Source organism: Halichoeres trimaculatus, unplaced genomic scaffold (genome assembly GCF_033239565.1).
Source record: "Halichoeres trimaculatus isolate MK-OKI-2021-1 unplaced genomic scaffold, fHalTri1.1 fHalTri1_scaffold_1, whole genome shotgun sequence".
NCBI classification, from domain to species: domain Eukaryota; kingdom Metazoa; phylum Chordata; class Actinopteri; order Labriformes; family Labridae; genus Halichoeres; species Halichoeres trimaculatus.
The window spans coordinates 28,787,817-28,810,561 of record NW_027437179.1 but is presented as its reverse complement, the minus strand read 5'-3'; the positions used below and the strand labels follow the sequence as shown (position 1 = coordinate 28,810,561).

The 22,745-nt window shown below is 40.2% G+C and overlaps 1 protein-coding gene across 2 annotated transcripts in view; it reads left to right on the top strand.

The window, feature by feature from the left end:
- The window catches only part of trim62.1 (tripartite motif containing 62, tandem duplicate 1), a 48,985-nt gene that overhangs the window by 2,403 nt on the left and 23,837 nt on the right, over positions 1-22,745 (top strand). The window lies entirely within an intron of this gene.

The window sequence follows — 22,745 nt, the reverse complement described above, 5'->3', positions numbered from 1 at the left end:
GCTCATTAGCAAGGGTGAGGAGGGCTTTTACTTTTATCACAGCAGCAGAACTGTGCCGCACATTCAGGCAGTTGCACTCATTCAACCCCATGGGATCTGCCCAGACAGTTCAAGCTCAGACCTCAACTTCCACAGAGCCGCTCCACTCAGGCGGTTTGGGAATGTAATGCTTTGCTTATGAGAACAAAAGTTACTGAGGAATGAAATGTATCTAATTTAATTTGCCCTTGCTGATGCCCTCATTACCTGGCTCATCAGTGAGTTGAGCTGGTTGCTAATCCTTTTGAACTCACTTATTTTTACACAACTTTTAAAGTTTGCTGTAAATCACAAACTTAACTTCTTGTGTTTCCTAACCAGTGCAACCAAATTACATATTCGTCCTCTGCGAGAAGCATTGAAGAGGACCTTGGAAGTGCCTCTAGGTTTCAGTCAAATGTTTTTTTCATTGCAGTGTCTTTTGCAGCTTCCTTACAAAGCTATGTTAATGTGTCATGTGCTCTAAAGTTGAGTCATTTTTTCCACATTAACAAGAATGTTTCAGTGTTTGCTTTCAGCTCACTGTTTATATAATTCCATTCCCACAGAGCCAAAATCCAATAACTGTGAAACAAAGCTCTTAATCCTGTTCTGTTTTTGCCTGAATATGCAAAGAAAATCACTCCAGTCTAATTTCATGTAGTCTGTCAGATGTCTTACATCTGCTGTCACTGATGTGGACATGAAGATCCCCTCAGAACAACATCGAAAACAGCACGCCAGCATGCACGCTGTCTGATAAGAAGCAGACTCATGTGTTGACGGTTCACACTCACCGTGGTGTGTAGTTTGGAACGCTTTGTACCTTCATTGCAGCTGCGATCCACTGCAGCTGAATCTTACACTTTTTTGTAATCAGTACATAGGTTTCAATATTTTGGTGATTCATAAACTGTAATCCCAATAAACATGAAAGGTACAACCATATTCTAATTTATGAATATCTCAAAGCTGTTGTTGGAAACTTTCAGGTTTGTGTTGAATTTATTGCCATGCAACATGACTCTTCTTTGTTGATCTTGTCCTGTATGAAGCACCTGTGTGTGTGTGTGCATAGTTTAACTTTCCCTTAACAAATCATGGGCTGTATAATGTATGGATGTATTGTCCATGATGTCAACCATCTGTTTCTAATGCAGTTTTAAAGTTTTTTGTCATGAGGAAATGTTGAACCAACTTCTGTTGGTGCAGTGGGATTGAAGAGGCGGGCTTTGAGCCTCCTCACTTACAGCTGCAGGGCACACGTAAGTCAGTCGGGCCAGCTGATGTGGCAAACTTGTGATCTTAATATCTTCTTGACTAAGTTATAAACCCCCTGTGCAGTGTGTGCCATGAGAGAAATCAGCTATTCAAAGATTTTTTTTGCAAGTTTTAAAAGTGTTTATTTTTGCTGTTGAGAATCCACTTTTTTGACACGGTGCCTCTGTGTTGCCCATTACTTCTGGAGCCAGCTTCAAGCAAACACTCGACAAAACTCAGCTTTTAGGGCTCCTACATCTGAAGGAGGTTTCTGCTTGGCTCAATTATCTGAAACCTAGATAACCTTTGCCGTGGATTGTGCTGTTTTTCATCTCAAAGGTAGGGGAGGAAAAGGATGGATAAAGCCATGTGTGAGGATGTGATTATGTGACTGCACAGAAGAAAGGAGAATTACTGTTTTGAACTAGAAGATGGGTACAACAGCCCCTGATGTTGTTTCTGCATCAGTCTTGTTTTCACTGAAAAATAAGTTTCATCCAAACTGTTGGTTGGAGTAAACCCCCAAAACATAACTGATACTTTTGCAGACTATATGACATGCATTTTTTTATTACTCCTTTCATGTTTCCTTGAACTATCTGAGCTTTTTCTTCTTTATATTGCATCATTGTTATCTCTACTTTTTGAAATTTCCCTAGCATTAATATTCAGGACACACACAAAAAAACATTTTACTCTCACATGAGCTTGATGGATATTGGGATTTTGTTTGGTCAGAAAAACCTCCTCCAATAAAAGAAGCATTCCCTCTTAACATGAATCCTTTAAGTTTTATAACAACCCTGAAAGTTTTAATAAGGTTTTAAAAAGCAACTCCAAGTAGTTATGAGGATGAGTAAATTTTAAGCATTAAATAAAAGACAGGTAGAATGGATTTCTTTAATGTCTTCAATATAAACAGAGCTGTACAGCTGTGCCCCTTTGTGTTCTGCATTAAATAGAATTAACAGGGCAATGCACATCAACGCTGTCCTCCTTCATTTCCAATCAGGCTCTGCGCTGGAAGCTTCAGAAAGGTCAAAACTGTGTAATCTTGGAGCAGAAGTAATTAGGCCCAGCACAAGATGTTTCTCTTTTCTTGGACACCAGCTTGTCCCTCTGCTTGGAGCTCTTTTCAAGGCGGCGATCTGGCATTTCGTACTCTGCCAGGAGCTTTGGAGGCTTCCCAGATCTACAACTCTGAAAGAGAGCACGAGTACACAGGGGGCCCCATCGGAAAACAACCACGTCCCATGATGAACTTGGCATATGTGGCTCTTCAGATCTCCAAGTGGGCTGATTTGTTTCCTAATGTCTCATCTTTGCCCAGCAAACCCTCCTTTAGAGAACACAATGTAGATTTAAGTTGAAATGTGTGAGCCTTATTCCCTCCATCATGTTGGACAGTGACTTACAAGTTTACTTATGCTTTATTTTCTCTGCAGTGAGCAGACAGGAGCTGTGATACAAATAAATGTGTGAGAACTATGCCTGCAGGCACAAACTTCACTTTTCGCATGCAGCTCATCGAAAGTGCCAAAATAACATGCCGAGGATGTGTTAAGGCCCAGCAGCTATCAGCTCCAGTATCTTGCACGTCATGCCAGCTTGGTGGCCTCTACTGGAATGAGACTCTGAGTTTCTTCAGGGTGGGAAAGTTTGCAGAGGAAAGGAAAAGGATTTGGTAGGTCGAGAGCCAAAGCTGGGTCTTTTTGTGTTGTATTGTTTGACGCTTTGGCACATGGGATTTGGTATTCAGCGAGTGGTGATCGTGCTATTGTGTCTATAAGTTGCTCCTTCCTCAGCCTCTGCTCTGGTTAGTGTGACATAACTCATCATTTGTGTGGTTAGGCAGAACTACAACCCCACACAAAGAGGGGGTTGAGACAGTACGTGACCACAGATTTGCTGCAGAGTCATGATTTTATTTTAGTGAAAACAGAAGAAAATCTTACTGATGGCTGAGTAATATCACTCTCCATTTTCCCAGAGTTGTTTGCTCTTAGGTTACGTCATGGTCTCACCTCATCTCCCTCTGGATGACACAGACGCAGACGTGTCCTCCGTCACCTTGTCGTCAGCCCAGCTGTCTTGTGTGTTTAACAACCAGAGCAGATTTCAACATCCACTGTATACAATCCCGAAAACAAAAGCATAAAACACAGTCTGTCGACCCAGAAATCGCTGCATGAGTTCACTGTTGGGTCTCTCTTGCTAGTGTCAGGTCTCTCTTATCCCTGAATAAATTAACCCTAAATTTGGCGCCACATGTTAGATGGAGCACTTGCACTGCTTGTTCATAATATCACAAAGCGTCTGCAAGATTTAACTTGCTGTTACATCATATTTCAGTCTCCAAATATCCGCAAACAAACTCTATTCCCGGAGGCTTCAGATAGACATCACACTCGTGTTATGTCATGGCAGCGTCTCCTTGTCGCTCTATGGTGACAGTGTGTTTGGCTGGCTGGTGCCTGATGAAGAGGGCAGCCTGTGGTCGCTCAGTGGCCGCCTGTAATCTCCTTAGCCTGGCATGTCACAGCACTGACCTCAGGCCCTGAGTCCCGTTGCTGCGTTGAGAGCTTTACCTCCTACAGATTTGCTTCCCCCCGCCGCCCGCCTTCCCCCATTTGGTGAAACACTACTGCAGCCAAATCTGACTTGCACAAACACATCCATCAGGGGTGATGCTCACACATCTGGCAGCCATTCTCCAAATTGCTTCCTCGACATAAAGGGCATTAAGGTGGGAATGTCTGCTGCTGTGCCATTGGCTTCAGGAAGTAAAGGCTTCACAAAAAATTAGCATTTTTACATGGAGAGGTTTGTTACAATAGCTGTTTTGAAAATAATGTATTAAAGAAAAGAAATTACCTCAAACCTTTAAGGTGGACATAATACAACAGCACTAGAAATTTTACGTTCTAAAGCAGGGGCATCATAACTTTTTTTTAAAAAGGGCTACTTTTAATTTCATGAGAATGACCAAAAGCCAACAGTGCTCTGACAAATTTATGAACCATGACATTAATATACAAGAAAAGCACTCAGAGAGCACAGACCTCCACCAAGCATATTGTGATTCTCATGCAACACTTAAGTCCTACTTTAATGTTATACTCACTGTCAGCAGACTGTCTGCTACAATTTAGTGTTAGCTGCAGGTTTGTAGGATAATTTGTTACCTGACAGTGTTGAAAATTATGATGGCCTAGTGCATATTTCATATTCTTGATCTTACTTTAACATCTATCAGAAATGATGATGACCTTCCAACCATTTATTGTGGAGTTATAGACATATAGTGAAAACGACCTTATCTCACAATGATAAAGAACCCTTTAAAATAGTCCTGGATCGAGACGGTGATCTGGATCACCTCCAAAATTTAATCATTTCTTCCTTATCCCATTTTGAACATTTCCTGAAAATTTCATCAGGATCTGTGTGTTACTTTTTAAGTTATGTTGTTCACAAACAAACAGACAAACAGACAGACAAACATACAAAGTCTCCCAAAAACATAACTCCCTTGGCAGAGGTAATAAATACTCTATTTACTATTTCCCTTTTTAAATTTTGATTTTTCAAAACAATCAAACACAAGTTGTGTCAAACATATTTGTGCCATCATTATAAACGTATGAAATCGAACCTCACCTGTTCCTCAATTGTTACTTGGTACCAGATGATGAGTCATTTCACAGTTTCTGCAGTATTACATGCTGCGTACCTTTAGCAAGCACCGTGCCTTTCCTCAAGAAAAATATTCTTCATTAGGGGGCAGCATGAGAAAAATGTGTCATGGTTCTTTTATGGCAGGATCAGCATCTGGATTTTCTCATGATTGTTTTTTATGATGTTCTTTAGACTATTTGACTCGCAAACAGCATTTTAAGCCCCAAATATTTCTTATCCTGTATCCTGAACATTTTTTCTGCACCACTTCTTAACTTATGTTTTTTTTAATCCTCAATGTTCATGAATCACATTTTGACATAATTATAAAGATATTTATTTAGACACATCAGCTGTAAAAGTTGACTTTCTGCAGAATATACAGAGATTTAGTTTTATTCAGATAGCCTATGCACAGTCCAAATGTAGTTTTGTGAGACATTACTAGATATGCTTTGGGTTTTTTTAGTGCACTTGACAGAAAACATAAATGTAACGTAATATAGAGCATGATTCAGTTCAGTGCCATGATTAATACACCGTAAGATGAAAGCTGGGGGCCAGATGAAAATAGAACTCAAGCAAAGATTGGGTCCAGGCCTCACTTTGGACACGCCTGTTCTAAAGACATGCTGAGCGGCTGCAGTAGCTTTACTTCTGCGCATCATTTTAATTTGTTGTTATTTCTTTCATTTGAAGTCGTTGAGTGAGGTTTTAACCATTAAACCAGACGTCCTTATCCACAGAGCCACATCCCTCAGCTTGTAAACTGTGTGCTTTATGTTCTGTGAAATAACGCCTTTATTTCTGGCATCATGTTTAATGGCGATGAGATTATAGTCCCCTCCCTCAGCCACGCTACACTTGGCGCCATCTTAAATTAGAGGTTGGCTGCATCTCTGGACGAAGCTGTGCCCTCATTACAACACCGCTGTGGTCGAAAGTTGGCGTTAAACTCAGGCCAGGGACAAAGTTGAAGCCACAGCAGCCACTGTGTCTTAATTGTGATGATGGGGGCTGTCAGCAGGCAGGGTGCATGTAGGTGTGTGTGTGTGTTTCAGAGCCAGGCACACTCTTCCTGCTGTCTGCCTGCCCTGGGGACGTGTTTCTGCTCCAGTTGACCGTGCTGTAAGACCAGATAAGGAGGGAAATAAAACTGCAGCCCCTGGTTATCATGCATATTTGGGTGCTTAATGTTTTTGTTCCACATAACATAGATCCTGTAGATGGTGGAGCAGCAGGCAGCCGTGCAGTGATGGCGGTCTGACTTTGACTGAAGCCCACGCATCTGGAGAATGAAATGATTACTGGGGTGTGAGTCACCCACACAGACCTGTCACTCAAAGTCTGCAGATGCACCTGTACACTGTCCTTGAATAATCCTTTTTCAAACCCCTTTAACTCTTTCATATTAGTCCTCAAATGTGGGTTAATCACAGAAACGCTCTGAATGTCTTATCTGTTGTGCAGAACGAGCGTAGAAGCTTTTAAAGTGTCTCTCTGGTGGTTTAAAAACTGGCCTGTCTTTCACTCTCCTGCTGTCAGAGCTAAACGGAGAGTTAACTCTCACTCTCGCTCTGTCTCTCGAGCCTGCCATCACCACGCATGGCCGTGCTGCTGCAGTAATGAGTCAGGCAATTTCAAGGGCACCCACGGCTGCTATCACCCCTGTGGCTCATCTCAGCCTGCTCTCCTTTTTCTTCCAGCAGCTCCATCTTTGTCTCGTTCTTCTTTTATTCCCCTCTCTGTGCTCTCTAAGTGGCCTTCCTTGTTTTTTTCTGAGGTATGTGCTTTATTAAATGCCAGCACTCCTGTTTGGTCTCCAAGCTCCCACTCTACTAATTTCCCACCACCCACCCACCCACCCCAAACAAATGAGTTTGTCCAGCTTGGCGGTCAGTCAGGGTGGTGTGGCAGCAAGGCTGCGTTCATGCGGAAGTGGAGCCATGGGGTAAGACAGAGCAGTCATGTTCTATTAGAAGAGCGCTGGCACATTATCCTCATCCAGAGAGAGACAGTGGCCTCTTCTACACTCATTACTGATACCACTGATGATGCTGGAGGCCACACAGAGCCAGGCTGCATGTTTACTTCGGCGCAGGCTGCTGCTGGATTAGCAGATGAGGAGCTGCATTGATTGGAGAAAGCAGGGCCCAGGCTGCGTCAATCACACAGAACATTTTGTCTGGTTTGGATGATTACTTTGTTGAGCTCTTAAGTTAAGTGAATCAGATGACTGTACATCTGTTGTTCATTAGGAGGATTTATGTGGGCCTTCTGCACAGAGGACTCTGTTTTGTTATGTGCCTTATGTTTTCCTGCATCAAAAATGTCAGGCTGGCTTGTTTTATTAGCGGTAAAGAAACATCTAGGTGAAAAATGTTAACAGAAATATCCTGGAGGTAGAAAAACCAGAAGATTAAAATCAAAATCATTCATAACATACTGGACTTACTGGATACTGGATTCTGGACTGGTTTTGGACTTGGTCCAACAAATTCCGGCTCTTTTGAGTAAACATCCTCATGTCACAAACATTAGCCGCCTTTCCACCAAGCAGTCCGGGTCGGTTCAGTACGGTTTGGGACGGTTTGGAACAGTTAAGCCTGATCCCAATTGCGTTTCCACTAGGCCTGCTTAATATATTGTTTGAGCATCGCCATCGCAATATGCACATGCACAATAGTCACATCGCGCATGTGATGAGACTATAGCATTTCCCCCATTTATTGGAGAAATGGGAAAAAAGCAACTGAAATTGAAACCTATTCTATTTTGTAAAGAGACATGGCCTCCTGGATCCCTTCCATATACAACAATCTTCATCATTCACAGATAAAGCCCCTTAGCCTGGATTAAACGGTATTATAAAAATACAGTGGTGTCAATGTGAGTCAACAAAATTCTTCCCAAACAGAGCTATTCAAGTCATTTGGTGAAAATTCTTCTATCTTTGATAATGCAATATATATCGCAAACCCCCAAAAAATCGCAATGTCAGTTTTTTTCAATATCGTGCAGCCCTAGTTTCCACAGCAAAGTGTGCCCTCTCGTGGTAGGCGGCATGTAAGCCGGATGCCGGAAGCTGCAGCTGTAAACAATAGCGTGATGCTGTAGCAGCTTACCCCGCTATTAAATCCAGCAAAGAAGAAAAACGCAACACAGAAAACAAAGAGCACAGATGGAGGACATGCAGCATTTCGTCCTCTCTGTGATTGGCATGTAGCTCTCTGTTACAAAGTGCAATCAAGCTTTGTTTCAGAGAAGTCTGTGTGCCGCCAGGAAAAATGCAGCCGCTGTCGGGGTAAGTGACGATTCTTTTTGACCAATCAACAGTCTGCAGTGTGTTGCTCCACCTTCCGAGAGCGGACCGGTTCAGTCTGGCACCCATAAAGAAGGGTCCCAAAAACGCAGATCGGCTCGTCTCGCTTTTTAGGGATCTGTCCCGGGATTAGTGAGTGGAAACGCAGCAAAAAGCGCGCCGTACCGAGACGAACCGAACCGGTTTGATTGGTGTAAACGCGGCTATTGTTATCAATGTTGCCACCAATGACACATCCAAACAACAGTCGAAGGTACTGAAACATGATTTTAACAGTATTTGTAATGGTCTTGGGCCTTCTTATCTCATCGAACTTCTTTTACCTTACAAACCCTCACCGACCCTGCAGTCCTCTGGCAGCTGGCTCCCAGTAGTTCCCACGGCCCTCACCTATGGAATAGCCTGCCAGAGGACCTCAGGGCCGTAAAGAACATTCATGTTTTTAAGCACAGGCTCAAGATCCACCTTTTTAGCTTAGCTTTTGGTTACTATTTGTTTTTCTTATCTCCATCTGGGCCTGTGTGGTTGTCCTGTGGCTGCAGATGGCTCCCCCAATGGTGCTCTCTCAGCTGGTCCATCAAGTGATTTTTTTTCCAGACATTTATAACCTCTACAAGTTTTTTTTCCAAATGTAATACTCAACATTATCAAATACAGTTCCATCTTTATAGCTGTAGCACATCTTGAAGCTGCAGGTGCAAATTCATATCTATGACAGGATTAACCACTGCACCAAAAACACAGAGCCCCTGGTATGTTCAGAAACTTGCTGTTTACACATGCATCTCAAAGTGGGAGACTTTGAGTGTCCAACTTACTCTTAACAACATACTTTGGGATTGGTGCAGCTGGGTGGCTCATGTTAAAGTAAATGGAGGGAGAGTCTCAGATTATAGTGACTGTTTCATTGTGGGAGGCATTTACATGTGACAAATAGCGTTATACAAGAAGCACAGAGTACAAAACAGAGGAACTCAGCTCAACATGAAGAACGTCATTACTCTGCTCACTTGGTACAGAATTTACAGACTTTTACCTGCTACATCACACATCTGCTCTCATCCATTTTAGTGGGAATTGCATAAGGAGTCTAAAAGATAGAAATCTGGATAAGTTCAGGGTGAAACTTTCCACTTTTGAACAGCTTATGGGCATCAACTCCTGTGCAGGGGTGTCCTCAGGTTGGGGTTGGTGATATCGATCTCTCTGTCTGTCTGCAACAATAGAAAACTTACATCTACAACTGTGCAGAGATGTGGATGTGTAATACGTTTTGTACAGAGTAACCAATTAGCCTTGCATGCTCTCTTCACTGTTGTCTTGACCACCACTGCTCTGTCTTTCTTTCTTCCCCTCACGGTGGCTCAGAGTTTATTTTTTATATGAGTGTGTTTTTTTTGTTCTCATAACAACTCCGTGGTTTGACAACCTTAGTGCAGAACATGTGTGAAATTGATTTTTCTCTGTTCTTTTATTTCCAAGCCGCATTATTTTCCCCTTTCAGCCCTCAGTGAAATGAGTAATGATGATGTTCGAATTCTAATAAAAAGAAGATAAAATGTGTGTAACCCACACAAAGAAATATTTGATTAGTATCGTGGGTGTCATCATCATCATCTTTTCCTTCTGTTGGAAATTTCCTCTGCCAAAAACATCACTGTCCAGAATTATTTTCCAGCCCTTCCGTCTTTTCTTTTAACATGAACTTAGATTGTGAATCATTTGTTTGATTACAAATAAGGTTTAAAATAAAGATGGTTTTAATGAGGCTTAACTCAGCTTTCATTTGTGTTTAATTAAGTAATGAAAATTTGGACTATGATAAGAAGTGCAAAGCATTAGAAACACTTCAGTATAGAGCAGACTTTGTTTCGCTGCTTTAGAAATTTATGAAATTAAACAAACTTTATTACTCCAATTAAAATAAGATTAATTGCAAGGCTGATGTAATAAGATTAAACTGGAGGGTTTAATATTTAGTGAGTAAACTGTAAGATAGTTTGTATTTATAGTGACATTATGAAGAGTAAAACATCAATCAGGTATTGATGAGAAGTTGACTTCCACACATGACTCTATCCATGTGACTGATCAGACCTCAGTGCATCACAACCAAGGTTGTAATAGTTAACTAAAACGAAACTTAAAACAAAAACTAAAATTTAAAATACATTGCAGTCAACTCAAACTAATAAAAACTAGAAAAGAAAACAAAAACCATAAGTAAACTAAAACTGTATCTTGTGTTCACAAAACTAACTGAAACTAACTAAAATGATAGAAAAAATTCCCTTAGTTATAGTTTTTGACAATGTTAATAGCCCTTAGGATTTGAATTAATGAGACACATTTTCCCAACCAATTTTAGACAGTTTTCGGCAGTTGTCAGTGCCGCACAGCACCATCATAGCGACGTACTGGGACGTGCTTGTTTGCTGCACTGACAGGCTGTGCGCTGTGCAGCTACGAAACGTAGTGGAACAATGAATTAGAGCATCTGTAATAGTTTAATTGTTACAGGGTCCAAGTTTTTATCGTATTTGAGTCTGCCTTTATTGTTACAGAGTCCAAGTTTGTATTTATTAAAGCTCTTATTATATTGTTTTTTTTATAATTTATGTTAATATTATTTTTATGTAATTTATGTCAACATGATTTTATATAGATTATGTTTATATTTTTTATATTAACTTTATATTATTTTCTTGTGTTTAAGGCAGCAGCCAACATTTCAGTATCAGCATTGACTGAGCAGTGAGCACTATGTTGAACTGGAAAATAAACTGTATGACAAAATATTTACTCTGACCTTTTTGAATCCTGCACCTGGTTAATAAGGTATGAATAAACTAAAACTAAACTAAAACTAAACTAAAACTAAGCCTTGTTACAAAAATCAAAACTAAATTAAAACTAGAATGCCTGCTCTAAAACTAATTAAAACTAAACTGTAATAGAAAATAAAATGTCAAAACTAACTAAAACTAAACTATAATGACAAATCCAAAACTATTATAACCTTGACCAGAACATATCAACATGTGTCTGTAGGGAGGGGTACCACATTAGGTACTTTTGTAGGCACCTATCAAATTCTGTCTGTTGTACTGAGTTCCGATTCACATAAAATCAAAAGGTGCCATATTAAGGTACATAAACACATCCTTGCGACAGTGAGAGAGTGAAAGAGGAGGAGATTTTCCATGCTGGACATGAACACAGCATTGCAAGGTTCTATATTGAAGAATAAACATGTTTAGTAAAAAAAAAAAAAAAAGTTTTATTATAAAGCAAATTAGTATTTATTACCACATAAAAACTGCAAAAGTACCGAAAATTGGTACCGTTGCGTACCGATACTGATTGCCAGGTACTAGGCACTGGTACCAAATCGTTTCACATGTTAAAGGCACCCGTCCCTATGTATCTGTCTGTGTTTACCTGGAGGACAGAGAGTGGAGTGCAAGCAGGAACGAGTCCAGCAGGCTGAGGCCAGAGAGGTAGCGAAAGGATCAGTGGAGCAGGAGGAGAGATTTACTGGTCATTTTACCCACTGAAAGGGGAAGTGCTGTCCTTAAAGTTTTGCAGCTTAAAGTGAGGCTTAATGCCGAGCTCAAGACTCCCTAATGTGAGGCGGATCAGCAGGGAGAGCGGCCTGCACACCAGTGACACCACTATAAAGATTTCATTAGATGAAAAAAGACCAGGCACTGAGAAATGTTAGTGGATACTTTTTCTAGCCTATTAAAAGGCGATGAATGTGAAATGAGAGTTTCAGGGAGGTGCTTTTCTTCAGTTGAGAAAAACACACATCTCGGTACAAGTTACAAATCCATGAGCAGTGACTGCAGGGCAGATTCTCTGGGCTTCTGTATCTTTTTAGTCCTTGTCAGTTCGATATTTAGATGGATGTACACAGTTGCTCTGCTGCTGACATAAAACCGTGTTGCTTGATTAGCAGGGGAATTAAGACAGATTACAGCCCATTGTTCTCAGGTTTATGGGCAGGGCAGGACCGGACTCTAATCTCTTGTAATGCCTTGTGTCGCTGATATGCTGCAGATTATTTAATTAGACTTTCCGCAGATAAAAAGCTCTCTTTCATAGCTTCCAATCAGCCTCAGACTCTGATGTGACCCCCTTCTTGGGCTCTCCAGATGGAGCCTGAAGATATTTACCTGCTTAACACCTATTTTGTCTAAATTAAAGCTGTGCCTCAGGTTTCCCACAACCCTGCTGTTCTTACCACAGTCCAGGTAAGGAGACAAGAGGTGACACGTGCTGAGAGGGTTTGCACATGCTCAGTCCAGTCTGAGCTTGTGGGATTTCAGAGAAACAACCTTTGAGTAACATTTGTGCATATCGGAGAGGTGAGAAAGAAGCTGTTAATGAGTAAACAGACTTAGGGATAATGTGCAGAATAAAAACCAGCTCAATGAAAGTGATTTAAATGTTTAGCATGATCGCCCTGGTTTCGCTTGTGTAATAATTGATTTCCTCATTATCCATTTTAAACAGCGTAACTCTAAACTTCCTTGTCAGTGTGATGTATAGCCAATTCAGGTTTCTCTCGCCAGACTGTCTTTGCGACTGATTTTTTTTTTCCCATAATGCATTCAGGGTGCTCCAGGGTCAGGCTAATCAGTGGGGAGCAGCCAGCTGTATAGTCTGTCCTCACCCTGGTTCCTCCACTCTTCATCATCACTCTCCGTCTGCACATTAACGCCAGCTTCCTGCTCCAGCAGCTGTTTATGGTTCAGGCATTTAGCTGAAGCTCTTTTCCACTGTGACTTACAATAACTGCAGCTGTAAAACAACAAGTGAGCATTCATCAAACATGGAACACGAGCTGTCAGCTTGTTAAGAGTCACTGGAGGGAGGTTTTGCAGATTTTATAAGGAACAGATGAGTGAAAATATCAGTAGAAGTTTTCTTTTGAGGCATTTAGGAATCATAGCTTGTTATGAAGTTTTGATCCATTCTTTTTAATATTTGTGGGGTTGTTTGATAGTTTTAAGCCTGTCATACTTTTTTCCCTTTATTTCAGCCCTGTTAGTGCTCTTCATCAACATTTTTAACACCTGATGGTGCTGCTGATAGTGTTTCTAATGTTTTGATTCAAAAAGTATATTTAAATGAAAAAAAGAAGAACTTAGCTTTGAATTTATTCAAAACTTAAGGGTAATTCTTTTAATTTCAGTGCCAGAATTGATATGAAAACTGGAGGTCTGACGTTTGATAGACTGATTTAAACAATACAACAAGTCTACTAATGTTTCGTAAATTCATAAGTGTCAGTACAATGATTTCACTCATAAGCAGTAGGGGTGGGACAATATGCTTTTCTCCCGATTGGATTATTTTATGATTATTGGTATGCTGATTCAATATAAATAGCAATTCTTTAATATTTTTGTGAATTTGTGGGAAAGTTTAATGGTGATGATGATGTCCATAGACTATATCAGGAGCCATATTTTTCGAACTGGATTCATTAGGGTAGTTGAAGAAAACATTTTGCCCTCTGCTGGAGAAAGTGTTAGCCCAGCTCATTAAAAAGAGTCAAATTTAGGATTTAATTAAAAAAAAAAACATATATTCGAACAAAAATTTCCAATGTAAAAATCCTTGAACCAAAAAATCCAGATACGTAAGTAAATCAATTTTTTCTCCCACTCTTACTAAGCAAACAAAATGCCATTGTTTTAGCTATGTTGTTTGAACAGTTGTTTCCTGGAACGTGTTTTTAATCCATTATCTTGTGTTTTAATTGACTGTACTTTGTCTCTTTTTGTGATTCTTCTTTGTAACTTTCTGTTTTTGCTGCTGCCTGTCTTGGCTAGGTCTCCCTTGAAAACAAGAATTTTTAATCTCAATGGGACTAACCTGGTTAAATAAAGGTTAAATAAAAAAAATAAAAACAAAAATAAGCAGGCTTTTGCTCTAAAACCAGAAGACTCACTTTGGATGTAGATTCAGTGAGGGAGAGAAGCCAGTGTATGTAGTTTACATCATCTGGTTGTGAAACCTCCTGGGCGCCTTTCTTCGAAGGTTTTCAGGGCAAATCAAACTGTTGGGAGATCCCAAGACTCAGAATGCATCATACCTCTGATCTGGCTTGAAAAAGCTTTAGTATTCCCCCAGTGGAGCTAGAAACTGTTGCTCAGAAGAGTTTTTTTAAAGAGGTGATGTGAGGAGCAGAAGTTTTGGATCATTTCTGGTCAACTTTGGGTCAACTTTTAGTTCTGCTTTTGTAGAAGTTAGCTTATCACTCTTTTTGAAGAGCTTTTACAAAAAGAAATTGATTTTTTGTTCATGTTTTGAGCTAATTTTGTTTCTCCTGCGGTAGCATTACATCTCATCAGTGTTGCTCTGACATGTCATCTTCAAAGTGTCAAGGTGCTCAACAGAACAGAACAGAAACCCCACGTTTCGGCTCTTTTGGGGTCATGGCGAAAGTAACCAAATTGTAAAATCTGGGTGCTGCTCTGAAAATATGAATGGCATTAAGAATAAAGTGTAGTGACCAAGGTTTATCGATTATTAATACACTTATAATTCTTCATTTCCTCTGTTTATGGTCTAGCTTTTCCTTTGTTAGATGTAATGGTGTTTTCTTTTTGACTGATTCTAAACATATTCAGTTTGTGAAGTTTCTGACTGTAGCCTCATGTAGACCTGTGTGGGTTGAAACTAGTCGAAACTGCACAAAACATTGCATAAATTAAATGTAAATAGGTTTTTTTCTGTGCTATGCCTAAACAGTCTGAAATTCCTTATTTTTTCTCCATTTGATGATTCGGGCTACAAGGCTATGTAGATTATAGGGAATCATCAGGGGATTTAATAACAGGCAGTCCTGACTGAAGGCTATACTTAAAATTCATGGAACTGTTTTTCTAGTTTCTGCACACAGTCTGTTATTTTACAGTGTGACTTGCCAAAAGAGAAATACACCCCAAACATTTTATCAGTATCAAGGGACTGAGTGAAAAAAGAGCCACACGTTTTATTTGTTGGTGTAGAAGTGGATCTACTGTAGAATAATCTTCATCTCTTGATGATGAAGAAGAGGCCACAGAATCAGCCGGTTATCCCCGCCGTGTTCGTGCCACGTTGTGTGCTTGCATGCAGTGACATCATGTTTTTGCACCAGATTTATGGGCCTGACACATACTACATGGTTTTATGTTGACAACCTGCTGACTATTAGAGGTTTCACTAATCCTAAGAGGCTTTTTCTAAAAGATGACACGAGCTTGTGTTTGGCTGTGGTGAAAATCTACTGGCAGTCACACACGTCCAAAGGTCGTTGTCAGGGTGTGTTTACCCAGCGGGACTTCGGAGTGAAGTCCGAGTGTAGGAGTTGTCCTGTCTGCATGACTGTTGAGTTTCTGGAAGGTTTAGCTTCCAACTCAGCTGTTTACCAGTCAGTAAAGGTTGACCACTTAATCTGTCAGTTGTTCAGTTGTGCCCATTAATGACTAAGGATAAGACTATTCAACAACCAACAGCACTGCTAACTATTTATCAGTTATTGAAATGGTTGCCTTACAAACATTGTTTAATAGTTATATCATATTATAACCAGGGGTTTGATTTAACAATTAATCTCATGATTAAAAATCACAACTTGCACCTACCAACGACCTCAGCTGATATTTGCGCTTTATTTAAAGGTCCCATATTATGCACAAATCACTTTATTAAGTCTTTTGTTGAAATTTGTGGGTCTTTGGCTTTCATCCCAGCCCACAAAATGTGATATTTAATGACAAAACCCATACTTAGTCGTGCTTGTGAATGTAAAATCCAGACCTAAAACGAGCTGTTTGGATTTGGGGGATTTGCCGACATCAGCGATTCCCTTTTTGACCAAGCAGGAGCAAGTCTGACCTGATTGGTCCACTGGAGCAGATACATAGTTCCATGCACAAGCTTCCCATCTTGGAAGAAGACAAGACTAAGTGGCTAGAGTTCATTTATCAAGGAAATGGGCCAGCTACACTCAGTAAAACTGTGCATGTGTGTGCTAGTCACTTTAGTCAACTGCTTTTCCAACTTTGGACAGTACAACAGAGGGCCAGTGAATAGACTGGTCCTGAACCCAGGTGCATTACCAACCATCCACCAACAAACCTCAAACCCTGTAAATGTGAGTATTTTAAATGCTGTGTGCTGTGGAGCAGATGTAAGAGCTTTTCCTCAGTGTCCCCCCTGTCTCTGTGTTAGCTTCAGGATGCTAACTTTAGCTGCAGTTAGCCTGTTGTTTTAGCCTGTAATGTTGCGGTGAACGAGCTTCGCTGTTTTCTAAACATTGTGTACTCGGAGCTCGTGGCGCCGCTCTCAGTGACGCGGAAGAGTGGGGCGGTATCAGCGGTGGCTCATTTACATATGAAGGTCATGCCCACTAAATCAGACCGTTCTGAACAGAGGGGCTATGAGAGCCTGGAAACAATGCTGCTGTGCTTGATGTATTGGCTTTTTGGACCAAAACATGTTACTACCATTTCATGAAGACATCAATGATCATATTAAACTGCAAAAAAAGGAGCATAACATGGGACCTTTAAGACTATTGTTATAATTGTTTGTGCTAAAAGTTAACAGGTTTCAACCAGCCTGAATGAAAGCATATCAAACCCAAGGCAGCTACTGGCTAGTTTTTAATATTAAATCTTTTATGATATATTGAGTCATGGAGCTTAGTATTGCTGCTGGCTTATAAGTATTGTTTAAAACCCATAGAACATGATCCAGATGTATTTCTCTTGTTCATGAATTAATTAAAAACCCATCTAAAACATGTTACTGACCAAGATAACACTTTATATTTGATAGCAGTGTGCATTAAGTTAAGAAATTTTGCCATTATACATACTTTGTCAGTTTAACAATTAAGATTAATGGTGTGGATATACAGAAAAAAAATCCTCAAGGGGATATCAACAATATATATTGGCCATCTCAAATTGCCTGCCCTCTAATCATCAGCTGGAAAACAATTTTTAGAGCACTCAAAGCACTCTACCATCACAAGAACAAAACATTGAAAGCACGTTAGTATCAATTAATCCCATTCACACACCAGTGGAACAGCCAGTTTGTATTTAAGTGCTGAAATGACACTTTGGCATGTGGAGAGCAGGACCTGGGATCCAACCCCTGACCTGCAGATTGAGCTACAACTTGCTCTAACCCAGAGACAGTGCCGCAGCACAATTACCGACCTTAAGTTATCGTTTTTCACTCTCTAGCTGTCTTGACCTGAGCTTGCAACAGCTGCTCTGCTGACCTCTTTCAAGCAAAGACACTCACCTGTGAGGCTGAGAAATAAACACTCAAGGCTGTCTTTTTTTACTTATTTGATGTAGCTTTAAATGTTGTTAGAGTTGCTATTTTCTCAACTAAAAGTAAATTGGATCTTGGCTTGAGACGTTTGCGTATAGAGTTAGCCAGGTGGAGCTTCCCCAAGCAGACTGTCCACTTAAAACCAGTTTTCCTAATGATCCCCGTCTGAGAAGATGATTACAGCCCTTGTTGGTGATTCATGGTAGAAGCCTGTGGCTTGTTTTGGGATTATATGTGATCTCACACACCTAGGGGAAGTAAATTTTTCAGTGGTAATGGGTTTTTCTCTTTCATCAGCTGCCTGTTGAGATGATGTATAGCCCTTTCTGAGATTAGCATCTTGCTCTTGGCAGGGCTGATTGATAGCTCTTCAAAGATTGGCTGAAAACAGTAGCTGTTGGGAGAATATTCTGAAATTTCATATAAAGACCAGGAAAGCATTTAAACCCTCCGTCTGTCAAATGATTTGTGACCTTCAGCTGTGAAAATTGTGAATATACTTTGGATTGCTTGTTGAAATAGCTCTGCGAAAGCTAGTTTTTCTCAGCAGCCAGCAGAAGTTTAACAGCCTCAGGACTGATGGTGAAATGCTGAGCAGCTTCTGTCAAGCAGCAGGCTTGCTTTTATTGCTCTCAGATTTCCTCTCAAGTGCCAAAAACAATCCCCATGCCCTTCTTAAACAACTCATCCTGCACTCTGTAGATGATCAGATGTTGATAGCTTGAAGACCTTTTTGTTTTTCTGTAAACATTTAAGCACCCATTGGCTTTGCTGCCATGCACTCTCCTCAGCTCAGTATAGACTAGCCTCTGCTATTCAACCATCATGATTCCTTTTCAATACAAAGTTATTAAAACTGACACACAAGGTTGTGCCTCCTTTCTTTCCTCAGCTATTCATGTTTGGGATAATACATTTGCATACTGTGTTGCCTTCCTCGCTCTAGGAAGTGGAGCAGCAGCCTCTGAGCATTCATCATTTACATGACGTGGCCTATATTCAGAGGACCGGAGAGGCCCGCCAGCATCAGCACTTCCACTCACCCACACTGCTTTATTCAGATGTTTCTTGTAAAATTGTAGTTTTACATGTGAGGGTCATTCACGATTGATGCTTGGAACCAAAATCAGTCGCAGCAGATGTATTTTCATCCGTCTAAGGGAGGTTCTTAAATCAATGCAATATTTGGCATCTGTGTGTGGGGGGCTGTACTTTTTTGAGCAGTCTAAGTGGTTCTCTACAACAAAGAATCAGCTGGCTACAGTATATGCAAAGAAAAACAGCCGTACAGAGAGCAAAAGCAAGCAGAACTCAGTCCACACCAATGATATCCCAACTCCAAATGCCAGTAATCTTACAACTAGGGATGCACCAAACTGATCCTGGTATCGGGTATTGGCGCCGATCTAGCCTCTCAAAGCTGGATCAGGTATCGGTGGGAAAGGATCGGTCCAAACTTGACACTAAGGCTAAACTATGATTTAGTCTACAAGGTATAAATTTCACAATGAAATAGTCATTTCTGTAAATTCTGAAGCATTTTTAACCAAATTGCTGTTAAACATTTAACACTTTAAGTTTAAATGAATATTAACTTCAGTAATTCCATATGTACTAATTTTTGTCTTTTACTTAAAATATTACCAGTCTTATCCCACAGTAGAGCACGCAGGTTATTATTTAACACTGATATTGGAGCAGGATCTGTACCAGTCAATACCCAAGGCCCAGGTACCAGAAAAGTTGGATGGGTGCATCCCTTACTTATAACCGCAAGTTGCACAACAGGTCTGATTAAGACTCTGTCAAGAATGAAAATCAGTACCTAGTTTTACCCATTAGCTGAATTTTTTTTTTTTTTTAATTGATCCAACTGTTGGGAAAAATGCACTTTAAAAGTTTTTTCCTCCTCATGTTAGGGGCAACCTGACAAAGCTTGCATTTTACTGTTACTCCTAATTTTACTTTTTCAAATTTGCATTGTGATGTTTTGGCAAACTTGAGACCCATATTTGCAGGTATATTGCATAAAAATCTGACCTTACAGGTTGTTGTCAGCACAGTCATGACCACTTAATACCACCACAATACCACCACAGTCATGACCACTTAATACTATACTTGTGTGTTATGTACATGTATCTGTGACAATTTGCAGTACTCTAATCTGGACTTGTTTTGCCATTAGAGCTGATAAATGTTGCCGTTGGTCATGCAGGAATTATCTGAAAAATAATTGAGAGGAGACAAATGTACTGTTGATTTAAAGCAATTCCAGAAATGTTGTCGATGCTGCAAATACATCGCTGGATAGTGCACCATCACAGGGCTTACAGTGTGTGCAGTTTCCATTGCATAATTTCATTTTAGGGAGGTCAGTTAAAGCGTGTAGGCTTCTGTGTTGGAAAAGACCTACAGGGACCTTGAAACCTTGTTTCAATGCAAAAGTATAACCCAAACTTAACTATGTACAGCAAAACTGAGACTCACCAACAGATGATCTAAACACTCTACCTCTCCACTAGCTCCTCTAGTTGTTAATCACAATATAAACAATGCTGCTAAAGCTAAAAGAAGTCTTGGCTGGATAGCCATTTTTCATTAAATGCTGACTTCAGTTGTCCAATATCTCTGCTAGGTTCTAAAACATTAAACGATTGCATAAAAAAAATTAGATGCTGACACATGTACTTGCTATGTTAGTCAACAGAAAAAAACAGATTGTCCTGGAAAACGTTTACTGTGGAAAAATGAGAGGAGTTTTTTAATGTAGTAGTTGCTGCTTTTTGTTGATTTTGTCTTCATTTTTTGTAAATTTGATTACTTTTGATTTTAGACTGTGTATCAGTCTTGGACATTTTATTGGCTTAAAGAAAGATTCTCCAAACGACTCAGTCGTATTTTCTTTGCTTTTTTGACACTCACCAGTTGATAATTTTTTTTCTCTCTAAAAGTGTCTGAAATACTAAAAGACAGTCTTTAGAGTTCAGGGTTATTTCTTCAACAAAAGTATTTTTTTTCATCAGATATATTAAATTTGACAACATGACAGGTTTCCCAGATGTTGGTATGAAGGTGAGAAGTACAAAGTATTTTGGACCTGCACATCAGTGATGGTCTGCTCTCAGCTTGAACCAGCAGCACAGGTGTTTCAACACAGCCCAGGTAAATCCATAAATGTGCAAAAATAGTCGCTAAAAGGACTTTTCTCATTGACACAGAGGATTCAAAGGTACACAGAACGAGAAATCTTCCATCAGTTGAGGGCTGAAAGTCAGTACCAGTCAGTACATCCAAATCTTCTCTTACTCTGTACAAACTGTTCTTGTCCCAGACTGTCTCTGTCTCACTAGGACAGATGTTTTAGGCCTGGAATAATGTGTCCCTGTCCTGCAGCTTTGTAAGCCCGCCCTGCACAGTCAGCTCAGCTGGCCTCTGTCTGCTCCACTGGCTGAGCTCAGGCTGCAGGGACGTGCTCGGCCCCCCGGAGAGGCTGAGAGCTCTGCTGATGCTAGAAGAAACAAGGCGCTGGGATGTATGGCACAGCCAGAGCTCAATTTGATGTCCTGGAACATTTTCACCAGAGCTTTAAGCCTGAGACAGCATTTCTCAGTTCTGCATTTTGTGCCTTTTTACAAGTTTTTGGTGTGTTGGCTGCCCCCTCCTCTCGCCTCCTCTCTGCTCTGTGAGCTAAAGGAGGAGGGGAGGGCAGGAGAGGAGAAAGCCATCACAGCAAACAGACAGGTGAAACATTTTTCTGATCCTTTGGCCTGCAGCTTATCATAACATTGTTTATATGAATCAACACAACTTGTACAGAATACAGAGACACATTTTGAAAGGCTGCATGTTTACACAATGGGCTGTATTCCCAGAGGTCTTTGCTTTGTGGGTTTAGGTTGCACTGAATCACACTGCATTTAAGAACAATGTGTCAAAGGAAAAAACCTAACAACACAAACTATCACGACGAGTATTTCTGTGGCTGTGACACCACAAGATGCCATTAGCATGTTTAGCTCTGCTGTTCACTCTGACTGTCAGTTTCTTTAGGCAGGTTGGCAGTGAGTGCTGTGAATCTGCTTGTCATCATGTCTCTGAGACAGCCTCCTCAGTCATCTACACAATAACTCAAAAAAACCTTTTAATATTTGACATGAAAAGATGATACTGACTCATTTTGTGCTGTCGCTGGGCATTTCGAGACATGAAATAGCTATTAGGGAAAATGTTGATTTATTTTTTAGCTGCTTTAGAAACAAGCCAGACTCTTATTTTGATGACAGCTGGCTGCTTGACAGAACTTAAACACAGAGGCTTTGAAGAGGAGCCACTGAAATGAAGGCGTTCAGGTAGAATAAACTAACTGATATATTTTTACTGTGTTGGTTTAGAGGAACTCTGTAAACACTCTTAAATCAGCTACACCCGCACTCATGCTTAATTATCTTTAGCTGTTAGCCTTAATGTTATCAGAGAAAATATGGTTACCTTCCTTATATTGAACATGAATTAGAAAACAAGGCGTGGGGACCAAAATATGTTTATTGTTTCAGGCTGTAAACATGATTAATTCTGCTGTAAAAAAAAAGGGGGGGGGGCTTTTGACTCGAGTGAACACCTGAGGAACTGCATATTTTTTTTACACTCCAGCACTGTTTGTATATTTGAAGTTCCCATATTAGGCAAAAATCACTTTATTAAGTCTTTTAGTGAAATTTATGGGTCTTTTGCTTTCCTCCCAGCCCACAAAATGTGACATTTAATGACAAAACCTGTACTTAGTAGTGCTTGTGAATGTAAAATCCTGACCTAAAACGAGCTGTTTGGATTTTGGGGATTTGCTGACGTCAGCAAGTCCCTTTTTTGACGATTCAGGAGCAAGTCTGACCTGATTGGTCCGCAGGACTCAGACCCAAATACTTTTTGAAAACTGTTTTATAATTTATGTTAGCTATTTCTAAATAAATATCTTTGTATGATTTATTTATATTAGGGTGAGGTTGGTTTACAGTAATTGCTTACAACAGCAGAGCAATTTTTTAAATATGTATTAGAACCATCAAGTAAAAGAGGAGGACAAGCTTAAACCTTACTGGACATCTGTTCAGGCTGT